This window comes from Equus caballus, chromosome 8 (genome assembly GCF_041296265.1).
Source record: "Equus caballus isolate H_3958 breed thoroughbred chromosome 8, TB-T2T, whole genome shotgun sequence".
Lineage (NCBI taxonomy): Eukaryota > Metazoa > Chordata > Mammalia > Perissodactyla > Equidae > Equus > Equus caballus.
The window spans coordinates 91,726,022-91,734,847 of NC_091691.1; positions in this window are offsets into that span (position 1 = coordinate 91,726,022).

The following is an 8,826-nucleotide window of genomic DNA, read 5'->3' on the forward strand; positions in this document are numbered from 1 at the left end:
TTTATGAAAATCTGTTTTCTTTATTTGCATATCTTTCAGTCCTACTCCCAGCCACCCTACTTACAACAGAGGTAGTGCTTTCTAGGCTAGATGTCCTAAGGCAGGAGCCCGCTGTCCTTCCTCCCTTCCTCTCTTCCTCCCTTCCTCCCTCCTTCTCTTTCTTTCAAGATTTCTTCCTTTCTTTGTTTTCTTTCCGTCCTTTCTGTCTTCCTCCCTTCCTTTCTCTCTCCCTTTCTCCCTCTCTCTCTCTCTTTCTTTCTCTTGTTATAAATTCTTCTACACTTAGCCCAGAGCCTGGCACTTTGTGCTGAGTGTGTGTTGAATGTTGAATGTGAATTATCACCCTCATTCTATAGCAGAAAAGAAAAAGTCATAAACATCTAAAGTGAGTGGCTGAATTCTGGGCAGAATTAGAAGCTCTTTTTTGCCCAACCATGCTGAGAAGTTTGTTACTGCACAATGGGTAGTTGGAGTGATGTCTTGGGGTGACTTAATTCAAGTGACACCTAAGGCTGGGAAGTCGGCCAACATTTAAGGAGGATTTCTGCAAGAATTTTATGCCTTAAGATGGGTAAATTCAAGCTCTGAGCCTTAGAACATAAGGTAAATACTACGTGGCCTTACAAAAAGATAAAGTGCCAGTAGTAAAGCAAGCTTAGACACTACATAAAGTCTCTCGACTGAAATCTTATTTGCCCACAATCTATTGTTCCAGTTGACTCTTAATAATTGCAGCAAAGATATCTAAGAACTAATTGCTGTGCAATCAACGCTGAGCAGGCACGGATTTCCAAAGCCTAGGCTTGCGCACAGTGCAGGTATTTGAATCTGTGGAGGCCTTTGTTGTTCTCCTCTTAGCATAGCCCTTCCTTGGTATGGTTTTGACTGTGGGAGCTCAGAAGCAGATTTCTCGAACCACTTACGAAGGCCAGATGTATATTATATTGATCCACATGCACTGTTAGAACTAGTATTTGTCCCAGAGTTAGGGGATATAGCAGCTGTGATCGTACAGAAGCAGACACCAAACTTAAGCTGCAAATTTTATTGCACAATTGGCCAGCAGTGATAGGCCATGCCAATAATAAAGACAAACCACAGATTTAAAGCAGGCAGTAGAATCTGGAAATACTTTTTCTGCAATTGCTTTGAATACAAAACATCTCAAAATGACAAGGATTTTGCCTGCAGAGTTGCTAATGAAGATGTGGCTGAGAGTTTCCTTGAGTTTGTTTATCCAGCTGTACGAGAGTCTGTATGACAGTAACTGGATTTATAAAAATTTAAAAATACCAAAGCCAGATTCTGAGGAAAGAAGTTTCCCCGTAAGTCCACTAAAACCTTGTGTTCATAAATGGGAAGCTTTATTGCTAGCACATCTGCTTACATACAGTTTTGCTTTTACTGTGAAAGAGAATTTTAGACAAAGTGATGCTCACAAGGGGAGCATAAGATGGAGTCTTCACTCCCTTCCCCCGTCTTCCACCAGTGGTTCTCAACCTGGGGCAGTTTTGCCCCTCGTGGGATATTTGGCAATGCCTGGAGAAATGTTTTGATTGTCGCAACTGGGGAATGGAGGACTGCTGGCATGTAGTAGGAAGAGGTCTGGGAAGCTACTCAACATCCTATAATGCCCAGGACAGCCCCACCCCTAACCCCAAACAAAGAATTATCCAGCCCACAATGTCAATACTAATGAGCTTGAGAAACCCTGCCCTTGCCCATGACTCTAAAAATTGATTATGTGCAAATCATTGGTAGTTGTTCAGATCAAGTCCTGCATTATCCCCTGGGCTTTCAATCATCTCCTTGCAGTGGTTCCAGAGCCAGCTCTTAGCTAATTTGTTCATGCATAGCTTTCTGTTGTTTACCAGGTACTGGGTCCGTTTCTCTTCCCTTGTCCAGACACTCCTAAACCCAGCTATCTCACCTCATATAAAGCCTGGGCCAGGCTTCCAGGCACAACTGGCAGTAAATCAGTTACTGCAAAACAGTAAGGGAAAGATGTGATTTTAGAGTTATCAGAAATGCCCTTCTGATGTTAAAAAATCATACCACTTCACACACCTATAGACACACACACACATATGCACACACACACCTTTACTATTATCTGAATTGTTTACTTTAGGACAGTGTTTTTCAAATTAAAATTCTTGGACTACCAGTATCAGCAAGACCAGGGTTTTATTAAAAATGCCATTTTCTTAAATCCATCCCAGCCTTATGGATTAAGAATCCCTGGGCGTGTGACTCACTCATCTGTACCTTAAAAATGCTCCTGAGGTGAGCACCAAATTTCGAGAATCACTGTTTTAGGACAAGGATTCTCCTTCTTTTCTTCACCACACACCTGTGGGTATGTCTCCTAGGGTTCATTTGGCTGTGTGACAAAATCATCCTCAGGCTGGCAGGAGCACAGAGACTAACCAAGGAGAGGAGTTGATGTTGCAGAATAACCCAGAGATATGTGGGAAGCTGTTTTGCAGCTAGTTTAATTATTTTACATGCTAATTGTTTATTTACACATGAGAGAGTGAGAGAAAAATAACACAAAGAGGAGAGAAAAGTTAAAATAATCTGGCAGCAGTGAACCTTGTACTGCACATTTTTGGGGCAAATTGATTCAGTGGAAGGCAGCAGAAAAGTTTGTCCTGGGTCCTTGAGGAGTTAACTTGCTGTTCTTTATGGATTCCCCAGAACAGCAAGAGTTTAGCTGTGAAGCGAATGTGAGAGGCTGTCTTTGTGTAATGTCAGCCAGTAACCGTCCCTTAGTGCTGTCCCCTCAGTAAGATCCAGCCCACACCGTATTCCTCAGTAGACATCCTCACTGGAAAGCCACTAGAGGGTTAGGTTCCTCTCTCCATCCATCTGAGGCCAGGAAACTTCTCTCTCTGTTTCTGAGCATTCACTTCATTTGTCTCTTTTTCTGAAGGTCAGCTTTACCGGATCCTTCATGGTGATATGACTAAACCTGACTACCCCTCAGCACAAGTTTATATCACCTTGAGTGTACCTTCAGGCAGAAATAAGTTATCCTTTTTGAACTCAAAATTCAAAGTCTCAGGAGAGAAACCACGATTATGCATCATGGTCTGGGGTCCATCATGACTCACACAGTGATGGAAAGCAGTTCAAGGTCAAGCAGTTCAAACATTGCTACAGGAAATGACACTTGTGGGTTTAGAGTGTTAATCATCGTAAGAGAACAGAGCTGGCTCATACCTAAAAATTATGACAAACAAATGACACAACAGAGAGCTGGGCTCCCCCTGAGAGTCATATGGGAAGCACTGGATTTGATTTGGGTAGTTGAGGTGGTAGAGATTGAGGTGGGGGTTGCATAGTAGGAGGTAAGGTGAGAGATTGGAATATGTTGTTCAAAAATACCCACAAGTTGTACAGTGCACACTGACTCCTTTTTCTTATCCCTCTTTGAAAATTGTTCCTTTGGTAGAATTTATTAAATTTACCTGATCGTAAGAATCATCTAGAAACACTTGTCAAAAATATACAATATGAGATCTGAGGCTCTACCCTAGACTTAAGAGGGTAGGAAGGAATTCATATTTTTAAATGTCATTTTGATCATGCAAAATTGGCACATTACCCTTAGAAATGTAACCTTTTTAAAATATGGCCAGCTACTTGAAATAGAATGTAAATTAGTTTCAGATCCAGAAAGCAGAGTTTGACGGGGAGGGAAGAGAGGAGAAAAGGTGTGCCTGAGTGAAGCTGTGGAGCTGTGCTGTCCAATATGGTAGTCATGTGGCTAGTTTAATGAAAACTGATGTAAAGTAAATAAAATTAAAAATTCGATTCCTTAATTGCACTATCCACATTTCCAATGTTCAATAGCCACTTGAGATTAGTAGCTGTAGTATTGCATAACACAGATATAGAGTACTTCCTTTCTTGTAGAAAGTTCTGTTGGACAATATTATAGAGGAAGGAGCCAAGGAGAGAGAAAGATGTTATAATATTTGTTTCAGGGGACCCTGGTCACAGGCCTATGCAGAGGTGGTAGATAATTGTCGTAACTTTGATGATGATGTTGATGTACTAATGTTGATAATAATGATACTTACTAAGCATCTATTATGTGCAAAAGACTTTCTCTCGTGATCCTCCAAACAGCCTAACCACTAACCATGGTCATACTGTCTCAGTAAGTAAAGTATATGGATGAAATCAGCCAGTTGATTGTTGTCATGTGGAATTTAGAGCCCCATTTAGCCAGATAGTGTGATTTTGCAAGGAAAGCCAGAAATCTGGACCTTTATGTGAAATTACCTGATTTTTAAAAAATAGCTTAATTTTTTTTTGCAAACAGTGTGAAGACCACATAAACTATGTCTGTGAGATAGATTCAGATCATAAACTGCAAGGTTTTCACTTTTGGTTTAGAAGCTGGATGCACCGAAAATTAATTTCCTGATTTTTCCCCATGTTAGCCCAACTCTGCGTCAGTAAGTCAACTTCCCATTTTAATTCTGGGGAGAAAAGGTCCATTCTTTCTTTCAAGTGATCTACTACTACAACCCATCCCAGTCTGGAACAAAGACTGATGACGTATTCAAATAATCATATTTATCTCTGCAGAAGTGTACTAAACTTTATTTCCTTCATGTATTCAGTAAACATTCACTAAGTGCTATGCCAGGCACTGTTTGGGAAATCTCTAGGGGGAAAAAACATTCCTAGCCAAATGGAGCTTATAATCTTGTGGGCAGAAAAGGCTTAACAGGGATGAATTATTACTTCAGTTGTTGTCTGTATTTTAATCATTACTTCAGGAGATTTAAATGTCTTTGAAGGATCCTCTGTATCTTGCTGGCCATTATTTTCAAAAGCACATTTAAATTGATGAGGACAGGAGATTAGTAATGACTCAAGAACTAGGAAATGGATAAAAACCTAAATGTTATAAGAAATCTCAGGGATGTTTGCATTTTTTCAGAGCTGCTCCCCTTCTGTTATAATACCTGGAGTCCAGCCAGGCACAGAGCAAGCTGGCTGACTACACAGAAAGGAATCCTGGAACTTCTCTTGCTGACCTGTTTCCAGCCTTTCCAGTACGGCTAGCCAGAGACTTCCTATAGAGAATGAGGGAATTCATAAACAACAAATGTGATAGTTCAGCTATTTGTCTAGGGACTGTTGGGGATGAGACTGATCCATTTTCCTCACAGCTGGCTGCAAAGCAGGCTATTGAGAAGGCTCAGTATGAAAAAACAGGGCTGTGCTGCTGGCGTACGCCTCATCATGGGCCAGAGCTTTGTAGCATAGGATTCAGTCAAACCCAAAAAGCAAGATGAAAATCATCTCTCTTATTGTTAATCATTTTAGACATAATAAATAGAAAAGAGATGGACGGAACAATATTTTCCAAAAGTCCTTGATGATAAGAACCACCAAGGGCCCTTAATAATTCCATGCTGGAGATGCAGATTCAGGGGCTGGGATGAAATCAGGAAGTTGGTGGTCTTATGGGGCAAGTCAAGTGATTGTTTCACCAGAGAAGTTTAGGAAATTACCGGAGTAGAGGGATAAAGGGTGATTCTGTCCCTGTAACAGTATCACCCCCAGTCACCTGTGGTGTGTCAGCTTTTATAGGCTGATGGTTACATGCCTAGACTTTGGACTGATATTGTTGAGTTTAAATGGAAGCTCTGAGGCATTTTAAGTTGCTGTGAGACATTGGGCCAGTTACATAACTTTTCTGAAAACAGATGTCCTCATCTGGGAGCATAGACTTGCAATGTCACTAACTGCACAGGGTAACTGGGAAGTTCAAATGAGAAGAGGCAGATAAAGTCCTTAGGACAGAGCTCTGGGGATTGCTTGATGAGTGCTCTTCACAGTTAAAAAGAAATTTTACATAGTTTGTCTTATTTAATCCTTTTAACAATCATGCGATTAACTCAATTTTGTATACCAAAAAACTGAGGAAAAGAAATTCAGGATAGAAAGTATATCTTAGGAGAGTGTGACAAAAATAGTACCCTGATGTCTAGCATCTTGCTTTGTGAATTTGTCTAATTTTAAAGACTGAGAATATTTTAAGAAAACGTCTAATCCATTTCCTTTATTTTGCTGGTGAAGAATCTGAGTCCCAGTGAAGTAAACTAATTTGTTCAGTGTGTGAGAGACAGACCAACAACTGGCACCAGAACTCAGGTTTTTTAATGCCGATCTGCAGCCTCGCCACTGCATTGTTAATGATGTGATTTATCTCTAAGCAAATCTAATGATGTATACTTTAGACTGCATCTTCTGATGTTAAAAAAAACCCTCCTAAATAACTATTCTATGTGCTTCTTAAAATAGAGCAATTTTTCAAGGACTTATCTGGTGTGCATTTATACCAAAATTCTTTAAGAAATCTTTTGAAAACATAGATCTCTATGTTCACCAGAGATCCTTTTTAATCAGAAACTTGATAGGGCATGAGAATTTACATTTTTATCAAGTCTATCAATTAAAGTTTGAGAACTAGCTAATTAAACTATTATGTCCTTGAGACCATAGATTGTGTATTTTCCTTCTTTGTATTCCCATCAGTTCCGGCCAGAATTTTAGGCAGACACTTTTTACTCAGTTAACTCTTAGTGAATTGAACTGTGGTGAAATCAAATTATGGTAAAATGTTTTGATTATGTAAAAATCTGTGAAGCACGTGTATGGATGAACCATTTCCAAAGATATCATTTACAAAATTTAATCTGAATTAGAAGCATAATTCTCTTGCCAGATATATTTATCCGTCTGGAGAATATAGAGAGAGAGAGAAAGAGAGAGAGGAAGAAGAAAATTAGCCTTCAGACAAATGGAATCTGCTTTGATGGGGAGGGAAAAAAGACCAAATATCATGCCAATTTTGAAGAATATTAGCTTGGATGTTAGTTATCTATTACTGCATAACAAATTATCCCTAAACTTGGCAGCTGGAAACAAGTAAACATTTATTTTCTCAAACAATGAGGATTAACAAAAGGGGAAACATTAACAGGGTGGTTCTGGCAAGATCTCTCAGGAGGCTGTAGTCAAGATGTCTATGTTTGAACCACACTACCTTGGGTGAGGCATGGTGAGGCCAGACACAGATCAAGAGAGAGAAACCAGAAAGAGTCTCACATTTCTGTTATTCCCAGCTCCCTGGGAAGAACACAGCACTCCACATGAGGATATTCACGGGTAGCACCAGGATGGGTCACAGGGCAGAGGGAGAAAGAACTGTGGGCAAGCAACGTCTTTGTGATTTCTGAGGGAAGAAATAGGTGAGGCAGGGTTAACAGGCTTAAGTTTGGCTAGCTTAAATAAATTTAGTGGGTTCTGGGCATAGGGGCTGTCCCTGGTTGTCTAGTACCTACCCCGGGCTGATTAAGGTGGGTATATGGTGGCCAGAAGTATGAGAGCCCTATAAGAGACACAGTTGGAATGTGGACTTAAGTGACTACCCAAGAAGGGGACTACTGGCCTCTAGCCAGGATCTAAAACTGAGTCAAGACAGCTTTTAAAAAACGATGTTATAGTTGGCTAGGGCTGCAGTCTCCTGAGGGCTGTTGGCAAGGAGGGCTCAGTCATTCCATGGGCATCTCCGCAAGGTGCTTGATTATCTTCACAACATGGCAGCTGACATCCTCGACTCAGCTATTCGAGAATGAGAGGAGCAAGGAGGAGGGTACATTCTTTTTATGACCTAGACTAAGAGGTTACATCCTGTTGTTTCCCACTTACTCTATCATTAGAAGCAAGACATTTAATCCAGTATACACATTTTAAACCAACACAGCTTGATTGACAAAATCCTCTTGAGAAAGAAGTGACAGAATATTTTCTCTTAGATTCCTGTTAAGGCAATGCTGACTGGAGGGAAGAATAAACGTTCAATTTATTTTGTATGTATTTTGGTCAGTATTACGATTTCATTATTTTTGGTGTAAAAAGTCATGGTTCCAGAAAACAAAGATCATTTCTTTTCATAATTTTCATGTGTGGACATAAAGAAAACTCTAGAATAACACCATGGATTGTCATTATATCAAAATAGTCACTTGAAAGAACAATATGTAAAATCAGTTACATATGCTCAAAAACATTTCATGTTTATTCATTCGTTTATTCAAAAATTATTAATAGAGTTTCTATTATGTGCCAAGCTCTGTGGTAAGCATTGACTATACAGTAGTAAAGAGAGATATGTGGTCCCAGTTCTCATTGAGTTTATGATCTAGTGCAGGGGAGAAAGTTCCACAGAAATATTTGAACTAACGTGTATATAATTAAAAACTGAGCACAACCAGAAGGACCACAACTACAATATAGAACTATGTACGGGGGAGCTTTGGGGAGGAGAAGAAGAAGAAGAAGAAAGAAAGATTGGTAACAGATGTTACCTTAGGTGCCAATCTTTAAAAAAAATAATGACAATAATTAAAAACTGAATTACAATGAAAAATTTGCATGGTACTATGAAAGTGGACAAAGAACGTAGAATAGTGGTTAGAGAAGTTTTCCCGGAGAAAGTGACAGTTAAGCCTTGAGCTGGAATCTGAACAATGAGCTGTGAAGGGGATGAGGAAATCAGACTCTCCATAATCACTTGAACTTTACATCCTATATTCCAGAAGTTAAATAATCTCAACTAACAAAGAGGTCCTCGATGGTTTACTACCTGAGACAAATGATATTACTCTTTTAAAGAGCTTCAATATTTTACTTCCCTGTCCCATTTATAACATTTTTATAAATCTAAGGATTTTACTGGATAAATATCATGGCCTCTTTCAATATATGTTATCAGAATTTCTCACTTTTGCTTCC